A 22863-nucleotide genomic window follows, 5' to 3' on the forward strand; every position below is an offset into this window, starting at 1 on the left:
AATTTGTGGCGCAGAAGCTGTGTCAATTTGGAATTTAGAGACTGGTATTTTGTTCCGGGGTCCTTGTTGGTCCCCGGTTTTATGGGGGGGGATGTGACGACCCTCCCACTCTGTCTGCCGTATTCCCTCTGTTATTTCCTTATTAGGATGCTGGTGGGCGGAGTTGGGAGGGTCGTCAGCTACATGGGAAACACCTGGGCCCGGTGTCTCCCAGGATAAATACACCACTTCCCCATTCATGGAGGAGACTCTCTCCATGCAGACACCCTCTGTAGATTGTGTTGTGGTTCTTGATGGCCGTTTGTTTGTTTGTTTGCTTTGGCACCTTTCATCACCCTGCATTATCACATTCACGCATGCAAAACACTCACTTACACTACTGATTACTGATTACACACACCATTGTATATTATATTTATTTGCTTTAGTTAATAAATATATATCTTTCTACTCATTATCTCCACGTTGTCTCCCTTTGTTACGGGCTTTGAGCCGGTTCGTGACAGAGAGGAATGAGTCAAAGGTAGACGTGGGGAGGTTAAAGTCGCCCAGAACTGTGAGAGGTGAGCCGTCCTCAGGAAAGGAGCTTATCAAGGCATCAAGCTCATTGATGAACTCTCCGAGGGAACCTGGAGGGCGATAAATGATAAGGATGTTAAGCTTTAAAGGGCTGGTAACTGTGACAGCATGGAATTCAAAGGAGGCGATAGACAGATGGGTAAGGGGAGAAAGAGAGAATGACCACTTGGGAGAGATGAGGATCCCGGTGCCACCACCCCGCTGACCAGAAGCTCTCGGGGTGTGCGAGAACACGTGGGCGGACGAAGAGAGAGCAGTAGGAGTAGCAGTGTTATCTGTGGTGATCCATGTTTCCGTCAGTGCCAAGAAGTCGAGGGACTGGAGGGAGGCATAGGCTGAGATGAACTCTGCCTTGTTGGCCGCAGATCGGCAGTTCCAGAGGCTACCGGAGACCTGGAACTCCACGTGGGTCGTGCGCGCTGGGACCACCAGATTAGGGTGGCCGCGGCCACGCGGTGTGGAGCGTTTGTATGGTCTGTGCAGAGAGGAGAGAACAGGGATAGACAGACACATAGTTGACAGGCTACAGAAGAGGCTACGCTAATGCAAAGGAGATTGGAATGACAAGTGGACTACACGTCTCGAATGTTCAGAAAGTTGAGCTTACGTAGCAAGAATCTTATTGACTAAAATGATTAAAAATGATACAGTACTGCTGAAGTAGGCTGGCTGGCAGTGGCTGCGTTGTTGATTCGGGGGCTAGCTGGCTAGCTAGCAGTGTTGATTACGTTACGTTGCGTTAAAAGAACGACAATAGCTGGCTAGGTAACCTAGAAAATCGCTCTAGACTACACAATTATCTTTGATACAGAGACGGCTATGTAGCTAGCTATGTAGCTAGCTACGATCAAACAAATCAAACCGTTGTACTGTAATGAAATGAAATGAAAATGTGATACTACCTGTGGAGCGAGGCGGAATGCGACCGGGTTGTTGAGTTCTAATCGGTAGACGTTGGCTAGCTGTTGGCTAGCTAGCAGTGTCTCCTACGTTAAGGACGACAAATAGCTGGCTAGCTAACCTCGGTAAATTAAGATAATCACTCTAAAAACTACACACTCTATATGATATGTGTCAGGGCTGATCAGTATATATGATATGTGTCAGGGCTGATCAGTATATATGATATGTGTCAGGGCTGATCAGTATATATGATATGTGTCAGAAGTGATCATATGGGCTGATCAGTGTATATGATATGTGTCAGGGCTGATCAGTGTATATGATATGTGTCAGGGCTGATCAGTATATATGATATGTGTCAGGGCTGATCAGTGTATATGATATGTGTCAGGGCTGATCAGTATATATGATATGTGTCAGGGCTGATCAGTATATATGATATGTGTCAGGGCTGATCAGTATATATGATATGTGTCAGGGCTGATCAGTATATATGATATGTGTCAGAAGTGATCAGTATATACGATATGTGTCAGGGCTGATCAGTATATATGATATGTGTCAGGGCTGATCAGTATATATGATATGTGTCAGAAGTGATCAGTATATACGATATGTGTCAGGAGTGATCAGTATATATGATATGTGTCAGGGCTGATCAGTATATATGATATGTGTCAGGGCTGATCAGTATATACGATATGTGTCAGGAGTGATCAGTATATACGATATGTGTCAGAAGTGATCAGTATATACGATATGTGTCAGGAGTTATCAGTAAAATAAATACTATGCCTCTTCCTTTGAGCGCTGTGAGCTAGCATTGTAAAGCAATTCAATACTGTAATTACGGTTTCATCTTAATTCAACTCCCCCTGGCACAGCGGTAGGGAGGGAACTCTTGTTAAATGGCTGTGGTGCTGGCTGCTTTAGTCCTGTACTGGGAATGGTTTGATATGTCTTCGGTAAGAGGAGCCTGGCTGTCTAATGAGAGGGAGAGAGAGAGAGAGAGAGAGAGAGGGAGAGGGAGGAAGAGAGAGAGGGAGGGAGGGAGAGAGAGAGAGAGAGGGAGAGGGAGAGGGAGACAGAGGGAGAGCGAGAGAGAGAGATAGAGATATGAGAGAGAAAGGGAGACAGAGAGCGAGAGAGAGGGAGAGAGAGAGAGGGAGGAAGGAAGGAAGAGAGAGGGAGGGAGGGGAGAGAAGGGGAGAGAGGGGAGAGGGAGCGAGAGAGAGGGATAGAGAGGGAGGGAGAGGGAGAGGGAAGGAAAGAGAGGAGGGAGAGAGAGGGAGAGGGAGAGGGAGAGAGAGAGGGAGAGGGAGATGGAAGGAAAGAGAGGAGGGAGGGAGAGGGAGAGGGAGAGAGAGGGAGAGAAGGGGAGAGAGGGGAGAGAGGGGAGAGGGAGCGAGAGAGAGGGATAGAGAGGGAGGGAGAGGGAGAGGGAATGAAAGAGAGGAGGGAGAGAGAGGGAGAGGGAGAGAGAGAGGGAGAGGAGATGGAAGGAAAGAGAGGAGGGAGAGAGAGGGAGAGGGAGAGAGAGGGAGAGGGAGGGAGGGAGGGAGGGAGAGAGTATACAGTATTGTATTGTACTCCAGTGTAGAGAATGGGTGTGTGTCTCTGTGTGTGTCTGTGAGTGTGTGTGTGTGTGTGTGTGTGTGTGTGTGTGTGTGTGTGTGTGTGTGTGTCTCTGTGTGTGTGTGTGTGTGTCTGTGAGTGTGAGTGTGTGTGAGTGTGTGTGAGTGAGTGTGAGTGAGTGTGTGTGAGTGTGTGTGTGTGTGTCTGTGTCTGTGTCTGTGTGTGTGTGTGTGTGTGTGTGTGTGTGTGTGTGTGTGTGTGTGTGTGTGTGTCTGTGAGTGTGTGTGAGTGTGAGTGAGTGTGTGAGTGTGTGTGTGTCTGTGTCTGTGTGTGTGTGTGTGTGTGTGTGTCTGTGAGTGTGAGTGTGAGTGTGTGTGAGTGTGTGTGTGAGTCTGTGTCTGTGTCTGTGTCTGTGTCTGTGTGTGTGTGTGTGTGTGTGTGTGTGTGTGTGTGTGTGTGTGTGTGTGTGTGTGTGTGTGTGTGTGTGTGTAGATGGGAATTTGGCTCGGAGCGTGTTTGGTCTTCCTCTGTGTGTCTGTCCCCTCAGTCCCCATTATCAGGGAAAGGTTCAAAGGTCCCAAATGGGGCACATAAACTACCCATAGGGCTCTGCTCAGAAGATATGCATTATTTAGGGCATCAGTTGGGACACAAACTTAGTTCCTTCCTGTCCCGCCTCCAAACACAAAGTGCTGATGTGATCGTTGGTTTCTCCACAGATAATAATGTTGTGTTTCTATAGTAACTGACCATGTGATCTTTGGTTTCTTCACAGAGATCCATGTTGTGTTTCTATAGTAACGGACCATGTGATCGTTGGTTTCTTCACAGAGATCCATGTTGTGTTTCTATAGTAACTGACCATGTGATTGTTGGTTTCTTCACAGAGATCCATGTTGTGTTTCTATAGTAACTGACCATGTGATCGTTGGTTTCTTCACAGAGATCCATGTTGTGTTTCTATAGTAACGGACCATGTGATCGTTAGTTTCTTCACAGAGATCCATGTTGTGTTTCTATAGTAACTGACCATGTGATTGTTGGTTTCTTCACAGAGATCCATGTTGTGTTTCTATAGTAACTGACCATGTGATCGTTGGTTTCTCCACAGAGATCCATGTTGTGTTTCTATAGTAACAGACCATGTGATCGTTAGGTTTGTCCACAGAGATCCATGTTGTGTTTCTATAGTAACTGACCATGTGATTGTTGGTTTCTTCACAGAGATCCATGTTGTGTTTCTATAGTAACTGACCATGTGATCGTTGGTTTCTTCACAGAGATCCATGTTGTGTTTCCATAGTAACTGACCACTGTGTATGCAGTAGGTCTACCATGCTCTACGGTAGTGACTCAGGATGCATCCCAAATGGGACTCTATTCCCTTTATAGTGCCTATCGGGTCCTGGTCAAAAGTAGTGCACTATATAGGGAATAGGGTGCCATTGGCCATAGGGCCCTGGTCAAAAGTAGTGCACTATATAGGGAATAGGGTGCCATTGGCCATAGGGCCCTGGTAACAAAAGTAGTGCACTATATAGGGAATAGGGTGCCATTTGGAAAACAGCTAGGCTGTCAGTTGAGAAAAGTCTTCTCGATACTGCTTGAACTTCATATTTCTCCTGTCAGGCCCCGACGTTGACATCCCAGCCTCTCCAGAGAGTGTGGACTGGTGGATGTCATGGCGCATACCAATGCTGCGACAGGCAACCAAGCCTGACGGGATTCAGTTTTGACAGACAAGGCTGTGGAGGAGTGAAACGGCTCCTCTGTGCTCCTCGCAATACAAACAATGAGAGCCAATCTAGTTCTCATTCAAATCACCGAATCTATTGAGTGGAGACATTAATTAATTATCACAGATGCTATAGCCAAGACTAATGAGCCAGCAGGAGAGTACACCAACCTGCCGGGCGACCAACAGGCCTGTTGCTCAGATACTGTAACCAAGGCCTTTTATTTCCCACAATGCTGTTCATAGAACTGTTCACCACTGGCTGGCTGAGGCAATGACAAGAGCTCTGCCCCGGTGGCACATAATGTACATTACAGCTGCCCTCCTGTAGGTTTTAACTCCAACCCTGTTCCTGGAGAGAAACCCTCCTGTAGGTTTTAACTCCAACCCTGTTCCTGGAGAGAAACCCTCCTGTAGGTTTTAACTCCAACCCTGTTCCTGGAGAGAAACCCTCCTGTAGGTTTTAACTCCAACCCTGTTCCTGGAGAGAAACCCTCCTGTAGGTTTTAACTCCAACCCTGTTCCTGGAGAGAAACCCTCCTGTAGGTTTTAACTCCAACCCTGTTCCAGGAGAGAAACCCTCCTGTAGGTTTTATCTCCAACCCTGTTCCAGGAGAGAAACCCTCCTGTAGGTTTTAACTCCAACCCTGTTCCAGGAGAGAAACCCTCCTGTAGGTTTTAACTCCAACCCTGTTCCTGGAGAGCTACCCTCCTGTAGGTTTTAACTCCAACCCTGTTCCAGGAGAGAAACCCTCCTCTAGGTTTTAACTCCAACCCTGTTCCAGGAGAGAAACCCTCCTGTAGGTTTTAACTCCAATTCCAGTTGTAACTAACCTGATTCAGTTTATCAACCAGCTCCTTATTACAATTCAGCCAGAAGAGGACTGGCCACCCCTCAGAGCCTGGTTCCTCTCTAGGTTTCTTCCTAAGTTCCTGACTTTCTAGGGAGTTTTTCCTAGCCACCGTACTTCTACACCTGCATTGCTTGCTGTTTGGGGGTTTTAGGCTGGGTTTCTGTACAGCACTTTGTGACAAATCAAAGTTTATTTCAAATCAAGTTTATTCAAGTTTATTTGTCACGTGCGCTGAATACAACAGGTTACAGTGAAATGCTTACATGAAATGCTGATAAATACATTTGATTGATCGATAGATTAGGGTTGGAGTGAAAACCTGCTGGACGGTAGCTCTCCAGAAACAGGGTTGTGCAGCCCTGCCCTATACATATAGTATGCTGCTTTTCACCAACCCTGTGGGGTATCCATGGAGATGACATACGTACCTCAATGCTGTAGAACTTAGATGGTTCTTAGATTCTTTCTTAGAACGGTCTGTACTAGACGATCTTTGGCAGAACTTCCCCTGGCCTCCCTTGGCAACCACAGCAGTGGATAGAGATACAGAGGGAGGTGAGATATGTCATGTGTAATGTACTGTAACAACACTCACTCTGACCTTACATGATAAGGCACATTTATGAAATATGAACTCGTAGAGAGAGGGAGAGAAGAGGGAAGGGTAGATAGATGAAGGGGGAGAGGGAGAGAGAGAGAGAGAGAGAGAGAGAGAGAGAGAGAGAGAGAGAGAGAGAGAGAGAGAGAGAGGGTAGATAGATGGAGGGAAGGGAGAGGGAGGATGGACGGAAGGAAGAGAGGAGAGAGAGAGGGAGACAGAGAGAGAGAAAGAGATGATGGAATCACCACCATGTGCTACTGCAGCTATTCTCTTTCAGCTGAGGTACTTAATCTAAATTGCTCCTCTTACAAAAATGGTCTCCAGAATTGCTAATCACCTTTGCAGCAAAACGTCAGTTAAATGTATTGGGCACTAAGGTGTACAGCGCTCAAAACTCCCCAGAACACTATCATGTGTATGCTTGTTTTCATTGACAGTACAATTAGTATTAATTTACATTCTGGTCTGATTTGAACATGTACAAGTGGCTCTGCAGTCCTGAAGGTTAATAACATAAACGGGTCAAACAAAACCCAGTAAATACCAGCATACCGTTGCACAAGCACTACAAGAAACAATTACAGACATGAGGGGGAACAGAGGGTTAAATACGCAACATGGAATTGATGGAATTGGAACCGGGTGTGATGGAAGACAAGACAAAACCAATGGAAAATGAAAAGTGGATCGGTGATGGCTCGAAGGTCAGTGACGTCGACCAACTTCGGCGGAAGTCGTAACATTAAGAGAAGAGGAGGGGGTTATGAAGAGACTGAGAAGGTTATTAAGAGAAGAGGAGAAGGAATGACTATGGGGAGTAGGAGGGCAAGACACACAGCTTTCTAACAAGCATGAAGTATCATCTGGGAGAAATGGAAAGATGGAGACATGGGAAAACATCGAGGGACACAGACAGAGAGATAGAGATCAAGCAGACAGAGAGATAGAGATCAAGCAGACAGAGAGATAGAGATCAAGCAGACAGAGAGATAGAGATCATGCAGACGAGAGATAGAGATCAAGCAGGCAGAGATAGAGATCAAGCAGGCAGAGAGATAGAGATCAAGCAGGCAGAGATAGAGATCAAGCAGACAGAGAGATAGTATATATTCACTTTATATATTATCTACCTCACTTGCTTTGGCAATGTTAACACATGTTTCCCATGCCAATAAAGCCATTGAATTGAATTGAAATGTAATTGATAGAGATCAAGCAGACAGAGAGATAGAGATCAAGCAGACAGAAATATAGAGATCAAGCAGACAGAGCGATAGAGATCAAGCAGACAGAGAGATAGAGATCAAGCAGACAGAGAGATAGAGATCAAGCAGAAAAATAGATAAAGAGAGATATGGTAGAAAGTGATATGGTAGAAATAGATATGGTAGAAAGTGATGGTAGAAAGAGATATGGTAGAAAGAGATATGGTAGAAAGAGATATGGTAAAAAGAGATATGGTAGAAAGAGATATGGTATCATGCTGCAAAGGAAGATTGAAGGAAAGTGCTGTAAAGCATCTTGGCTGGCTTCTAGAGAAATGGAGAGAGAGCGATGAAGAAAGTAAGAGAGAGGAACAAAGGAACAAGAAACATGAATGTGTTAATACATTATTACACACACTCAACACACTGAGATTGGTATTGGTGTGACTGGAAGATGGAAGGGAAAATGAGAGCTACAGTATATGAATATGACAGAGGACAAGAAGGCTAGATCTGAAGGAGAGAGGGAGAGGGAGAGGGAGAGAGAGAGAGAGGAGAGAGATAATAAATGGAGAAGTGCAGAGGAATGAGAGAATCCATGGTCTACTTTGATAATGACTTGACATTTGTAATTAAAATATTTGCATCTAGCTAGAAGAGCGTAGATAGGCAGCACAGTAGTGAAGAGGTCTGAACGAGAGCGAGAACAGGAAGAAAGACAGGAGTGTAGTGTGTAGTTGGCTGAGGGAAGAAAGGGGGAGAAAGTAGAGATAAATGAAAGGCTCAGTTAAGGGATTGCAAATTCAAAGTGGTTTATGAAATGGAGAGGGATCGAGCAGAACAACCCCTTTCCCTCCCTCCCTCCCTCCCTCCCTCCCTCCCTCCCTCCCTCCCTCCCTCCCTCCCTCCCTCCCTCCTCTCCCTCTCCTCCCTCTCTCTCTCTCTCTCTCTCTCTCTCTCTCTCTCTCTCTCTCTCTCTCTCTCTCTCTCTCTCTCTCTCTCTCTCTCTCTCTCTCTCTCTCTCTATTCCCCTCCCTCTCCCTCTCTTCCTCTCTCTCTCTCTCTCTCTATTCCCCTCCCTCTCTCTCTCTTCCTCTCTCTCTCTCTCTTCCCCTCTCTCTCTCTTCCCCTCTCTCTCTCTCTCTCTCTTCCCCTCCCTCTCTCTCCCTCTCTCTCTCTCTCTTCCCCTCTCTCTCTCTCTCTCTATTCCCCTCCCTCTCTCTGTGCTCTGTAAACCTGGAACACTGTATTATCCCACACTCTCTGCTGCAGTCAACGAAAAATAAATTATGCTCGGGAACCTGTTTGCTTTAACATTTACCCTGCTGCCTGCTACCACGACTGTTTGTGTTGTTGTTTTAACTGCTGAAGGGTAGCCGGGTTCGACTCTCGTCATCTGCTTTACCTGTCGTTTACAATTCCGGCATGCAGATACAGCGTCACGTACATCGTTAATAGACAGGAGAGGGAGAGAGGAGCTGGTAGGAATAGACGAATGTGACATGTTTATGTTTTGCCGCGGTCAATCCTACACTACGTGTACACTACCTAACGTGCGCATTAATTATATCATAGCGCAATATCTTTCGGGGAGAGCAGTGAGTCTGTAGGAATTGGATAGGGCAAGGACAGACGAATATTTAAAAGGACCACTGTTGAACAGTATAGGTTACCATCGGATTAATATTTGCAACAGCGCTAAATCACTCGTTTTATTTCAGTACCCTGGACAGCGCTATACTGAACCAAAGTATGGTCGGAGCGGAGGACAAACTACAAATCATTCTCTTATGCAACGTTTTCTTACCTGTTATTGATATCGAGAGAGCAAGTGGAATTAAGAGACGTCTGACCTACGTGTGCTGTTAATTGACATCTGTTTCTGTTAATGTTTACATAACTTTCACCCGGTTAGCTATTGATTGCGCTAAATGTGCAAGAGGATACCCGTCTACCTGCAAATTATATCCAACCGACTTGATTTATAGTCTAAGTGACTATGGATTTGTCTCGTTAATATTCTGATTTGTCTCATAATATTGTCCTGAGACCAACACGTGTTGAGTGTAGACAGAGGAAGAATCATTTAGAGGCAGAAAAACAGCATTTTGTGTAGGTTGCTCAGACTTAACAGTTCCATTTATTTTACAGACCAAAACCAAAGTTACCCTTCAGCAGAACTAGTGTTGAGATATAGGTTGGCTATTTAATGAGGGATATAAATAGTTTATTTTGTCTTGACAAAACACGCAACTTTCAAGAGTTCTTGACACAGCTACAGCAGAACAATATCAGAGGAGAATTAGTCACCAAGACAATTCTCAAACATAAGCAGCATACATCTTTCAAACCAAGTTTCTGAGACTCTAAAACTTCCAACATGGCGGTGTCCTGTCAAAGTCTACCCGAGGTTCGACGCTCCATCATCGGCCAGACACTGATCTTTGCCTCGCTGACTTTACTCCTCTCTTGGTCCTGCCCGGCTCTAGGCAAGAAGAAGCTCTACATCGGTGCCCTCTTCCCGATGAGCGGAGGCTGGCCCGGGGGCCAAGCATGCCTCCCTTCCGCTCAGATGGCCCTCGACTTGGTGAACAAGAGAACGGATATACTGCCGGAGTACGAGCTGGAACTGATCCACTACGATAGCATGGTGAGTAGCATAGCCTGATACACTAAATAGCATGGTGAGTAGCCTAGCCTGATACACTAAATAGCCTGGTGAGTAGCCTAGCCTGATACACTAAATAGCCTGGTGAGTAGCCTAGCCTGATACACTAAATAGCATGGTGAGTTTATGAAATGGAGAGGGATCGAGCAGAACAACCCCTTCCCCTCCCTCCTAGCCTCTGTTATTCTGATACACTAAATAGCATGGTGAGTAGCCTAGCCTGATACACTAAATAGCATGATGAGTTGCCTAGCCTAGCCTGATGCACTAAATAGCATGATGAGTAACCTAGCAGGCTAGGCTAAGTAGCATGGTGAGTAGCCTAGCCTGATACACTAAATAGCATGGTGAGTAGCCTAGTCTAGCCTGATACACTAAATAGCATGATGAGTAGCTTAGCCTAGCCTGATACACTAAATAGCATGGTGAGTAGCCTAGCCTAGCCTGATGCACTATATAGCATGATTAGTAACCTAGCAGGCTAGGCTAAGTAGCATGGTGAGTAGCCTAGCCTGATACACTAAATAGCATAATGAGTAGCTTAGCCTGATACACTAAATAGCATGATGAGTAGCTTAGCCTAGCCTGATACACTAAATAGCATGGTGAGTAGCCTAGCCTAGCCTGATGCACTATATAGCATGGTGAGTAGCCTAGCCTGATACACTAAATAGCATGATGAGTAGCTTAGCCTAGCCTGATACACTAAATAGCATGGTGAGTAGCCTAGCCTAGCCTGATGCACTATATAGCATGATGAGTAGCCTAGCCTAGCCTGATGCACTATGTAGCATGATTAGTAACCTAGCAGGCTAGGCTAAGTAGCATGGTGAGTAGCCTAGCCTGATACACTAAATAGCATGGTGAGTAGCCTAGGCTAAGCTATAGGCAAAGTGCACTTTAAGTTCCTATAGGTGTAACAACATGTAATAGGAATGTAAGGTTGATGCATTGACTGCATTATTTCTGTGTAAACATCCAAAGTGTCTGATTTACGTGGTTTATGGTTGTGTTAATAATTCAGACTGGAACGTTATTCGTATTGTAGAACAGCAATTGTGTCATAATGGCTTGCTTTTATCACAACTTTGTCTTGCCTATATTTTGTGTAATATGAATACCAAGTCTGTATGTGTGCAAGCTGTCATGCGTGCAATCTGTCATGCCTGCATCTGTCATGCGTGCAATCCCATAATTGGGATAATAAACTGTCCTCTGTGAATTTCTCTAATTTCATCAGTCATTATTTTTTTAATGAGCGCCAATAGACTGTATCTTTGATTCATGTTCTTTAAGACGGGCTGTATCTTATGAGCATTGGTCATCATTATGTAGTCTCTGTTATTCTATTCAATAGAATCCGAAACACCTTTATTCAAATACAATTACTGGTGAAATTACTAGTGCTGACAACAATAAACAGAATATTCAGACAGAGTGCATAATATGTTTAGGAGTATTGGACTCTCTTTCCCTCTCTCTCTCTCTCTCTCTCTCTCTCTCTCTCTCTCTCTCTCTACCATCCTGCCTCTTCTTCCCACCTGCGTCCCTCCTCCACATCATGGGAGAGAGATGCCAACACACCACACTCACAGTCTGGAAATAGTTAAATGCACTGTGACTGGCTGGTGTTGCTAAGAGCATTGCTCTGATTGGTTGGAACTGCTCTGCATTGGAACCCCACTTCAAAAGACTGGGGGGGTGTTTAGAGGTTGGCATAACAACAGTAACCAAGACGACTGCAGTTCATACAAACAGAGAGCTACAGATTTCTCTGTTTGATTGTGCGCTTACTATCGTTGCTTGAACGGGGAAACAGATGGATGGCGAGTTGATGTGAGCCTGCCTGTTGCTGTAAGCTCCTATTGAGTGTTCAGCGTAGTTAGCCAAATGTAAGAAGTGCCTTTGTTTGGGGCAGTCATCCATCATAGGCACTTACACAGCCACACACAGCCCGTCTAAGTGTCTTCCAGGTCAGCTGCACGATGAGGTGAAAGTTGACCTCTCGCGGACCAGAGCTCTGATGGACTGCTTAGGGATTCAGCTCCCAGTGCCTGTTTCTGCCTGTTCTGCTTCCCAAAATGGGAGGGCACTATGAACTGTAGGGCCCATAGGACTCTGGTGAAAAGTAGTGCACTATGTACTGTAGGGCCCATTGCAATCTTGTGAAAATAAGTGCACTATGTAGGGAGGGGTTAGAATAATTGAGAACACTCCCCATGAGTATCGCTCTGGATTAGTGGCTCTTTTTGTTTACACAGACATTTATTTGATTTGATAGTAAAAAGGAGGGCAACATTCTCCAAAACCTATTCATGGACATAACGTAAGATTTAGATGGTGAGCATTAGCAATGAGGATTTACAAGAAAACATGTCCAAAAGGCTGCATTTATCTCTAAGTTTAGGATGGATGGAGTTTTATCTCTAAGTTTAGGATGGATGGAGTTTTATTTCTAAGTTTAGGATGGATGGAGTTTTATTTCTAAGTTTAGGATGGATGGAGTTTTATTTCTAAGTTTAGGATGATTACGTTTTATTCGTGAGTATAGGATGGATTGGGTTTAACCTCCACACCAGGCCTTCATAACCTTCATCAAAACGCCTGTGAATCTCTCTGTCGCTCTCTCTTTCTCTCTCTCTCCACACCAGGCCTCCATTACCTTCATCAAAATGCCTGTGAATCTCTCTGTCGCTCTCTCTTTCTCTCTCTCTCCACACCAGGCCTCCATAGCCTTCATTGTAACCCATCTGTCAGCAACACTTAAGTGATGGTTTATAAGCGGTTTTGTTTTATTGACGGGATTGACTTCTTGCGACCCCCTATAAAATCATCTGATATATTTAAAGGAACCCTGCACTGTCAAGCCATTTTCAAATAGTCAATACTTGAGAATGAACTTGATTATATATTTATAAAGTGTTAATCTCTAGCCTATTCATATGAATAATGGAAAGTCTACGCCTCTCTGTGAAGGAAAATAATTGTGCTGTTCCAGTCCAGATGAGTCTTTACAATATCGCTGATACTTCATCCAAATATGTAACAGCTGCTTGCCATTCCTTTCGGGAGTCTGTAGAACTCTTAACATTCGGAGCGTTCTAAAAATCCTGAAAGTCAATGACTGCATTTGGCACGCTTCATAGTGCCTGTGCATCTCTCTGTCTCGCTCTGTCTCAGCCCTTCACTCAGGCAAGCAGAGGTGCTCAATACTAAACAGTTGAAAATACAAAAATATCTACATAGTTTGTGCTGACAGTTTTTTCTCTCTCTGTAGGCTATGTGTGTGTGTGTGTGTGTGTCTGTGTGTGTGTGTGTGTTGTTGGGTTCACTCGATTTGATGCGTTGGGCCCCAGCTGCACAGTTCATGGATGGCACCGAAAGACCGGGTCTCCCTGTTTATAGCTCCCTAGCCAAACTTTGCAGTGTTTATTTTTTTATGTGTGCTATTTTTTTTTATACATGATTTGCTCAGAAAGTTTCTTGTATTATTACCTACAGCAAAAAAAAACTTTTGGACATTAGATCCCGGGTCACTCACCAAAAATTGAGCAGAAATTTGCTTTCTCTGACCTGGATTCATTGTTTGTACCCGAGGCAGCTCTATTCATCCCCGGGGCTACACCAAAACGCTGATGCCAGAGAAGAAGAAGAAGTGGGGCCCTAGTCAGACTCAGGCAGTGTGCATACCATCCACTGCTTCAGAGTATATTACTCGCTAAGGTTCAGTCCCTGGACAATAAAGTAGACAAGGTCAAGGCGAGGATCTCCTTCCAGAGAGACATCAGGGACTGTGAAATACTCAGTTTTACGGAATCACGACTCTCTCCGGACATATTGTCCGTGTCCATTCAGCCAGTGGGGTTCTCCTTCCATCGTGCGGACAGGAAGAAAGAACCCTCTGTGAAAGAGTTTCATGATTAACAACTCATGGTGGGATTGTGGTAAAATACAGACAGTCATTTTGTTCTCCCGATCTGGAATACTTCACCATGAAATACTAACGGCATTACCTCCCGAGTTAATTGTCTTCGGTCATCGTCACTGCTTTGCACCCCCCCACTGCCCTACTTTCGGAAAATCAGATCACGCCTCCATTATGCTCCTCCCCACCTATACGCAGAAACTTAAACAGGAAGCACCTGTGTTCAACGTTGGTCTGACCAATTGGAATCTGTGCTTCAAGATTGTTTTGATCATGTGGACTGGGAAATGTTCCGGGTCGCCTCTGAGCATAGTATCGATGTATACACTTACTCGGGAACTGGGTTTATCAGGAAGTGCAAAGAGGATGTTGTTCCCACTATGTAAGAATGCTGTTCATCGACTACAGCTCAGCCTTCAACACCATAGTGCCATCCAGGCTCATCACTAAGCTTAGGATCCTGGGTCTGAACCAGGGGAGGAAGACTGCCCCCTCGCATTGACGATTTAAAGTTGAAGGCCGACCGCGGTACTGGAGGCATTGTCTACAGAAAACAGGATCCCCCATTATAGTGAATGGGGAAATGGCAATCTTCGTGGTCAATATTCTTGTATATATATATATATATATATATTATTTTTTTAACACAATCATGTTACCAATAATTCTATTTCACCAGATGTATGTCGTTGAACCAATTACTTAAAAATCACACACAGACAAAGTTATAAGGATAACTTACTGTATAATGGCAGCCTGCAGTAAATCGGTTGGCTGTCAACTTGACATACTCCATGAGAGGAGGCAGGACTGAGCTGGCCTGCAACGTCACTTCCTAGAGGAGCTCAAACTGCACATGCAATGTTTCCAAAATCTCCTCCATGTAGCAAGATGGTCGAAACGCTGAAATGACACTTCCTGATCATCAACTGCGCCACTGAGCACTCTCATAGGAAACAATGGAGTGATGTCATCGATGGCTTCGTTCCATATGTTTTACACTCTATGAATCCTTCCCTGTGCAACTGGGTCCTGGATTTCCTGATGGGCCGACCCCAAGTGGTGAAGGTAGGCAACAACACCTCTGCCAAGCTGATCCTCAACACAGGGGTCCCACAGGGGTGCGTGCTCAGCCCCCTCCTGTACTCCCTAATCACCCATGACTGTGTGGCCACGCACATCTCCAACTCAATCAGCAAGTTTGCTGACAACACAACAGTGGTAGGCCTGATTACCAACAATGATGAGACAGCCTACAAGGACGAGGTGAGAGCCCTGGCGGAATGGTGCCAGGAAAATAACCTTTCCTTCAACATCAACAAAATGAAAGAGATGATCGGGGACTACAGGAGACAGCAGAGAAAGCATACCCCCATCCACATCGAGGAGGCTGCAGTGGAGAGGGTCAAAAGCTTGAAGGTCCTCAGCGTGCACATCACTGACGACCTGAAATTTGGTCCCTTCACGTAGACAGTGTGGTGAAGAAGGTGCAACAGCGCCTCTTCAACCTCAGGAGGCTGAAGGAGTTTGGCTTGGCATCTAAGACCCTCACAAACCTCTACAGGTATATGTACACAGTTCCTTCAGAAAGTATTCACACCCCTTGACTTTTTTCTACATTTTGTTGTCAAAATGGAACTATGTCTTTCAATTACTTGAGAAATTAATAAAGCATGAAAAGCTGAAATGTATTGAGTTAATGAGTATTAAACACCTTTGTTATGGCAAGTCTAAATAAGTTCAGAAGTAAGAATTAAGTAAGAACGAACTTTTTCAAGTCACATAATAAGTTGCATGGACTGTGTTTAACATGATTTTTGAATGACTACCTCCCTGTAAGGTCCGTCAGTCGAGCATTACATTTCAAACAGGATCAAAACTGATGATGGATCGACAACATTGTAGTTACTCTACAATACTAACCTACTTGACAGAGAAAGAGGGAAACCTGTACAGAATACAAATATTCCAAAACATGCATCCTGTTTACAATAAGGCAAGAAAGTAAAACTGCAAAAAATGTGGCAAAGAAATTAACTTTATGTCCTGAATACAAAGCAATATGTTTGGGGCAAATCCAATACAACACATCACTGAGTACCACTCTTTATATTTTCAACCATGGTGGTGGCTGCATCATGTTATGGGCATGCTTGTCATCAGCATGGACTACAGAGTTTTTTTGTTGATAAAAATAGAGCTAAGCACATGCACATTCCTAGAGGAAAACCTGGTTCAATCTGCTGTCCAACAGACACTGGGAGACAAATTCACCTTTCAGCAGGACAATAACCTAAAACACAAGGTCAAATATACACTGTTGTTTCTTACCAAGATGATATTGAATGTTACTGAGTGGCCCAGTTACAGTTATGACATAAATCAGCTTCAAAATCTATGTCAAGACTTGAAAATGGCCCCAAACACGCCACTGACTCAATGAGCCCCAAGCACATCACTGACTCAATGAGCCCCAAGCACATCACTGACTCAATGAGCCAAACACGCCACTGACTCAATGAGCCCCAAGCACATCACTGACTCAATGAGCCCCAAGCACATCACTGACTCAATGAGCCCCAACACATCACTGACTCAATGAGCCCCAAGCACATCACTGACTCAATGAGCCCCAACACATCACTGACTCAATGAGCCTCAACACATCACTGACTCAATGAGCCCCAAGCACATCACTGACTCAATGAGCCCCAAGCACATCACTGACTCAATGAGCCCCAACACATCACTGACTCAACGAACCAAACACGTCACTGACTCAATGAGCCCCAAGCACATCACTGACTCAATGAGCCCCAAGCACATCACTGACTCAATGAGCCCCAAGCACATCACTGACTCAATGAGCCAAACACGCCACTGACTCAATGAGCCCCAAGCACATCACTGACTCAATGAGCCCCAAGCACATCACTGACTCAATGAGCCAAACACGTCACTGACTCAATGAGCCAAACACGTCACTGACTCAATGAGCCAAACACGTCACTGACTCAATGAGCCCCGACACATCACTGACTCAAAGAGCGTCAAACTCGCCACTGACTCAATGAGCCCCAAGCACATCACTGACTCAATGAGCCCCAACACATCACTGACTCAATGAGCCTCAAACGCACCACTGACTCAATGAGCGTCAAACTCGCCACTGACTCAAAGAGCGTCAAACATGTCACTGACTCAATGAGCCTCAAACATGTCACTGACTCAATGAGCCTCAAACACGTCACTGACTCAAAGAGCCTCAAACTCGCCACTGACTCAGAGAGCGTCAAACTCGCCACTGACTCAAAGAGCCTCAAACATGTCACTGACTCAAAGAGCCTCAAACATGTCACTGACTCAGAATAAACAGATGTGCCTGAACTGATTGTGACTGGGTGGGTGGGGTTAGTCTGAACTGATTGTGACTGGTGGGTGGGGTTAGTCTGAACTGATTGTGACTGGGTGAGGTTAGTCTGAACTGATTGTGACTGGGTGGGGTTAGTCTGAACTGATTGTGACTGTGTGGGGTTAGTCTGAACTGATTGTGACTGGGTGAGGTTAGTCTGAACTGATTGTGACTGGGTGGGGTTAGTCTGAACTGATTGTGACTGGGTGGGGTTAGTCTGAACTGATTGTGACTGGGTGGGTGGGGTTAGTCTGAACTGATTGTGACTGGGTGGGTGGGGTTAGTCTGAACTGATTGTGACTGGGTGGGTGGGGTTAGTCTGAACTGATTGTGACTGGGTGGGTGGGGTTAACCTGATCTGATTGTGACTGGGTGGGTGGGGTTAGTCTGATCTGATTGTGACTGGGTGGGTGGGGTTAGTCTGAACTGATTGTGACTGGGTGGGTGGGGTTAGTCTGAACTGATTGTGACTGGATGGGTGGGGTTAGCCTGAACTGATTGTGACTGGGTGGGTGGGGTTAGTCTGAACTGATTGTGACTGGGTGGGGTTAGTCTGAACTGATTGTGACTGGGTGGGTGGGGTTAGTCTGAACTGATTGTGACTGGGTGGGTGGGGTTAGTCTGAACTGATTGTGACTGGGTGGGTGGGGTTAGTCTGAACTGATTGTGACTGGGTGGGTGGGGTTAGTCTGAACTGATTGTGACTGGGTGGGGTTAGTCTGAACTGATTGTGACTGGGTGGGTGGGGTTAGTCTGAACTGATTGTGACTGGGTGGGTGGGGTTAGTCTGAACTGATTGTGACTGGGTGGGTGGGGTTAGTCTGAACTGATTGTGACTGGGTGGGTGGGGTTAGTCTGAACTGATTGTGACTGGGTGGGTGGGGTTAGTCTGAACTGATTGTGACTGGGTTGGTGGGGTTAGTCTGAACTGATTGTGACTGGGTGGGTGGGGTTAGTCTGAACTGATTGTGACTAGGTGGGTGGGGTTAGTCTGAACTGATTGTGACTGGGTGGGGTTAGTCTGAACTGATTGTGACTGGGTGGGTGGGGTTAGTCTGAACTGATTGTGACTGGGTGGGTGGGGTTAGTCTGAACTGATTGTGACTGGGTGGGTGCGGTTAGTCTGAACTGATTGTGACTGGGTGGGTGGGGTTAGTCTGAACTGATTGTGACTGGGTGGGGTTAGTCTGAACTGATTGTGACTGGGTGGGGTTAGTCTGAACTGATTGTGACTGGGTGGGTGGGGTTAGTCTGAACTGATTGTGACTGGGTGGGGTTAGTCTGAACTCATTGTGACTGGGTGGGTGGGGTTAGTCTGAACTGATTGTGACTGGGTGGGGTTAGTCTGAACTGGTTTTGACTGGGTGGGTGGGGTTAGTCTGAACTGATTGTGACTGGGTGGGTGGGGTTAGTCTGAACTGATTGTGACTGGGTGGGTGGGGTTACTGGGTGGGTGGGGTTAGTCTGAACTGATTGTGACTGGGTGGGGTTAGTCTGAACTGATTGTGACTGGGTGGGTGGGGTTAGTCTGAACTGATTGTGACTGGGTGGGTGGGGTTAGTCTGAACTGATTGTGACTGGGTGGGTGGGGTTAGTCTGAACTGATTGTGACTGGGTGGGGTTAGTCTGAACTGATTGTGACTGGGTGGGTGGGGTTAGTCTGAACTGATTGTGACTGGGTGGGGTTAGTCTGAACTGATTGTGACTGGGTGGGTGGGGTTAGTCTGAACTGATTGTGACTGGGTGGGGTTAGTCTGAACTGATTGTGACTGGGTGGGTGGGGTTAGTCTGAATTGATTGTGACTGGGTGGGTGGGATTAGTCTGAACTGATTGTGACTGGGTGGGGTTAGTCTGAACTGATTGTGACTGGGTGGGTGGGGTTAGTCTGAACTGATTGTGACTGGGTGGGTGGGGTTAGTCTGAACTGATTGTGACTGGGTGGGTGGGGTTAGTCTGAACTGATTGTGACTGGGTGGGTGCGGTTAGCTCTTCCATTTCTTATTTGGAGTTCTTACTATTGACCAGCGTGCCAAACAAAACGAATCACAATCACGTGTAGGCTCGCCTTGGCCTGTATCCCAAATACCACTCTATTCCTTATAAATTGCTATACTTTTGACACTGTGTAGGTTTAGGGAATAAGGTGTCATTTGGTGATAAATTCTAGCAGTCAGTTTAACCCTTCCCCTTGCTCATAATTGTGCCCAATGATGTCACATTACCGATGTGTCTTTCACGTGGAATGGGTTTAATGTGGACATGAGGAGGGGCTTTACGATGGAAAGGAATACATGGATATACTAGCTAGAGGATTTGACCATTGACTTATCCCACTTCATTAAAATGAACTGCATGCGTCCTAAATGGGAGCCTATGCTGTATAGTGCACTGCTTTTGACCAGGGTGCATAGGGCTCTGGACTAAAGTAGTGCACTATATAGGGAATAGGGTTCCATAGGGCTCTGGTCAAAAGTAGTGCCCTATATAGGGAATAGGGCCCTGATCTAAAGTAGTGCACTATATAGGGAATAGGATTCCATAGGGCTCTGGTCAAAAGTAGTGCACTATATAGGGAATAGGGTTCCATAGGGCTCTGGTCTAAAGTAGTGCCCTATATAGGGAATAGGGCCCTGATCTAAAGTAGTGCACTATATAGGGAATAGGGTTCCATAGGCCTCTGGTCTAAAGTAGTGCCCTATATAGGGAATAGGGCTCTGGTCTATAGTAGTGTACTATATAGGGAATAGTACAGTATGCCATTTGGCACTCTTTGATTATAGTCAACACTGTGGTTAAGGAAGGGGGGACATCTGTTACCTCAGGCCCACTGCTAACTCAATTTGTACATTCACACAAATCAAACAAAATCAGGTTCCTCTGTGTAATCAGTTTGAAGTCATTTATCTCTATTTGCTGTCGACCAGAATATATTCCCAGTGAGACTACTGTTTGATCCAGTGCACTATTCAATGGTGCAGTCACAGGATGCATCCCAAATGGCACCCTATTCCCTATATAGTGCACTACTTTAGATCAGGGCCCTATTCCCTATATAGTGGACTACTTTTGGGCAGGGCCCATAGATAGTGCGTTACTTTTGGCCACAGCCCTATGGGGCCATACATAGGGCATAGTGTGTCAATATCAGGTGTCCTTGGGATGTGCCTCACCTCATCTCTGGGCTCTTCTTGTTTATTGGTGTTGTTGTGTGCAGACTAGTGTGAAATGAATCACTGACCCGCTCAATCTCTCCACAGTTTAACATACAAATAGCACTTGTATGTTTTTTTGCGGGGTGCCGTATGTAATCAGTCTACCTCAATTTCTCCCTAAACCGACTTCTCTCTCTCTCTCTCTCTCTCTCTCTCTCTCTCTCTCTCTCTCTCTCTCCATCCCATACCTCCCTCCCTCCCCTTCTACCCCCATTGCTTTCCCACTCTACCTCCCCACTGCCTCTATCCCACTCTCCCCTTGCAACCTCTTCCTCTTCATCTCTCTATCCCCCCTTATTCCGCTTCTCTATCTCTCTCCCTTATTCCCCGTCTCTATCCCTCTCCCTTATTCCCCATCTCTCTCCCTTATTCCCCGTCTCTATCCCTTATTCCCTGTCTCTATCCCTCTCCTTTATTCCCCGTCTCTATCCCTCTCCTTTATTCCCCGTCTCTATCCCTCTCCCTTATTCCCCGTCTCTATCCCTCTCCTTTATTCCCCGTCTCTATCCCTCTCCCTTATTCCCCCTCTATCCTTCTCCCTTATTCCCCTTCTCTATCCCTCTCCTTTATTCCCCGTCTCTATCCCTCTCCCTTATTCCCCGTCTCTATCCCTCTCCCTTATTCCCCGTCTCTATCCCTCTCCTTTATTCCCCGTCTCTATCCCTCTCCCTTATTCCCCGTCTCTCTCCCTTATTCCCTGTCTCTATCCCTCTCCCTTATACCCCGTCTCTCTCCCTTATTCCCCGTCTCTATCCCTCTCCCTTATTCCCCGTCTCTCTCCCTTATTCCCCGTCTCTATCCCTCTCCCTTATTCCCCGTCTCTATCCCTCTCCTTTATTCCCCGTCTCTATCCCTCTCCCTTATTCCCCGTCTCTATCCCTCTCCCTTATTCCCCGTCTCTCTCCCTTATTCCCCGTCTCTATCCCTCTCCTTTATTCCCCGTCTCTATCCTTCTCCCTTATTCCCCGTCTCTCTCCCTTATTCCCCGTCTCTATCCCTCTCCCTTATTCCCCGTCTCTATCCCTCTCCCTTATTCCCCGTCTCTATCCCTCTCCCTTATTCCCCGTCTCTCTCCCTCTTCCTTATTCCCCGTCTCTATCCCTCTCCCTTATTCCCCGTCTCTCTCCCTTATTCCCCGTCTCTATCCCTCTCCCTTATTCCCCGTCTCTATCCCTCTCCCTTATTCCCCGTCTCTATCCCTCTCCCTTATTCCCTGTCTCTCTCCCTCTTCCTTATTCCCCGTCTCTATCCCTCTCCCTTATTCCCCGTCTCTCTCCCTTATTCCCCGTCTCTATCCCTCTCCCTTATTCCCCGTCTCTCTCCCTTATTCCCCGTCTCTATCCCTCTCCCTTATTCCCCGTCTCTATCCCTCTCCCTTATTCCCCGTCTCTATCCCTCTCCCTTATTCCCCGTCTCTATCCCTCTCCCTTATTCCTCCTTTATTTACTATTCCTCTGTTCCACATGCAGTCTGATGAGATGGTTTACCAGTAAATAGTTTGGAGCATATATACAGTCTGCCTTTCTGTCTTCCTCTGTTCGCTACAGTGTGATGAGATGGTTTACCATTAAATAGTTTGGAGCATATATACAATCTGCCTTTCTGTCTTCCTCTGTTCCCTACAGTGTGATCCAGGTGAAGCCACCAAGCTCCTGTATGACCTGCTGTACACTGAGCCCATCAAGATGGTCCTGATGCCCGGCTGCAGCTCTGTGTCCACTTTGGTGGCTGAGGCCGCTCGCATGTGGAACCTTATAGTGGTGAGTGTGGTTCTACTGTCTGTCTGTGTGTGTGTGTGTGTGTGTGTGTGTGTGTGTGTGTGTGTGTGTGTGTGTGTGTGTGTGTGTGTGTGTGTGTGTGTGTAACGGCATTCTTCCTCCTCTTCTGAGGAGGAGTAGCGAGAAGGATCGGAGGACCAATGCGTGTTTATTTTAAGACATAATGAAATACAAAACAATAAACCTGAACATGAAGGAAAACCGAAACAGTACCGTGATGCAACAAACACAAACACGGAAACAAACACCCACAAACTAACAGTGAAACCCAGGCTACCTAAGTATGTTTCTCAATCAGAGACAACTAACGACACCTGCCTCTGATTGAGAACCATACTAGGCCGAACTCAAATCCCCAACATAGAAAAACACACATAGACTGCCCACCCCAACTCACGCCCTGACCATACTAAAT

General features: G+C 46.0%; 1 pseudogene; it reads left to right on the forward strand.

Annotated features, from left to right (window-relative positions):
* LOC115122186 (gamma-aminobutyric acid type B receptor subunit 1-like) overlaps positions 1-22863 on the forward strand; it is a 505415-nt pseudogene that overhangs the window by 310138 nt on the left and 172414 nt on the right.

The sequence above is a fragment of the Oncorhynchus nerka genome, linkage group LG4, assembly GCF_034236695.1.
Source record: "Oncorhynchus nerka isolate Pitt River linkage group LG4, Oner_Uvic_2.0, whole genome shotgun sequence".
In the NCBI taxonomy this organism is placed as follows: Eukaryota; Metazoa; Chordata; class Actinopteri; order Salmoniformes; family Salmonidae; genus Oncorhynchus; species Oncorhynchus nerka.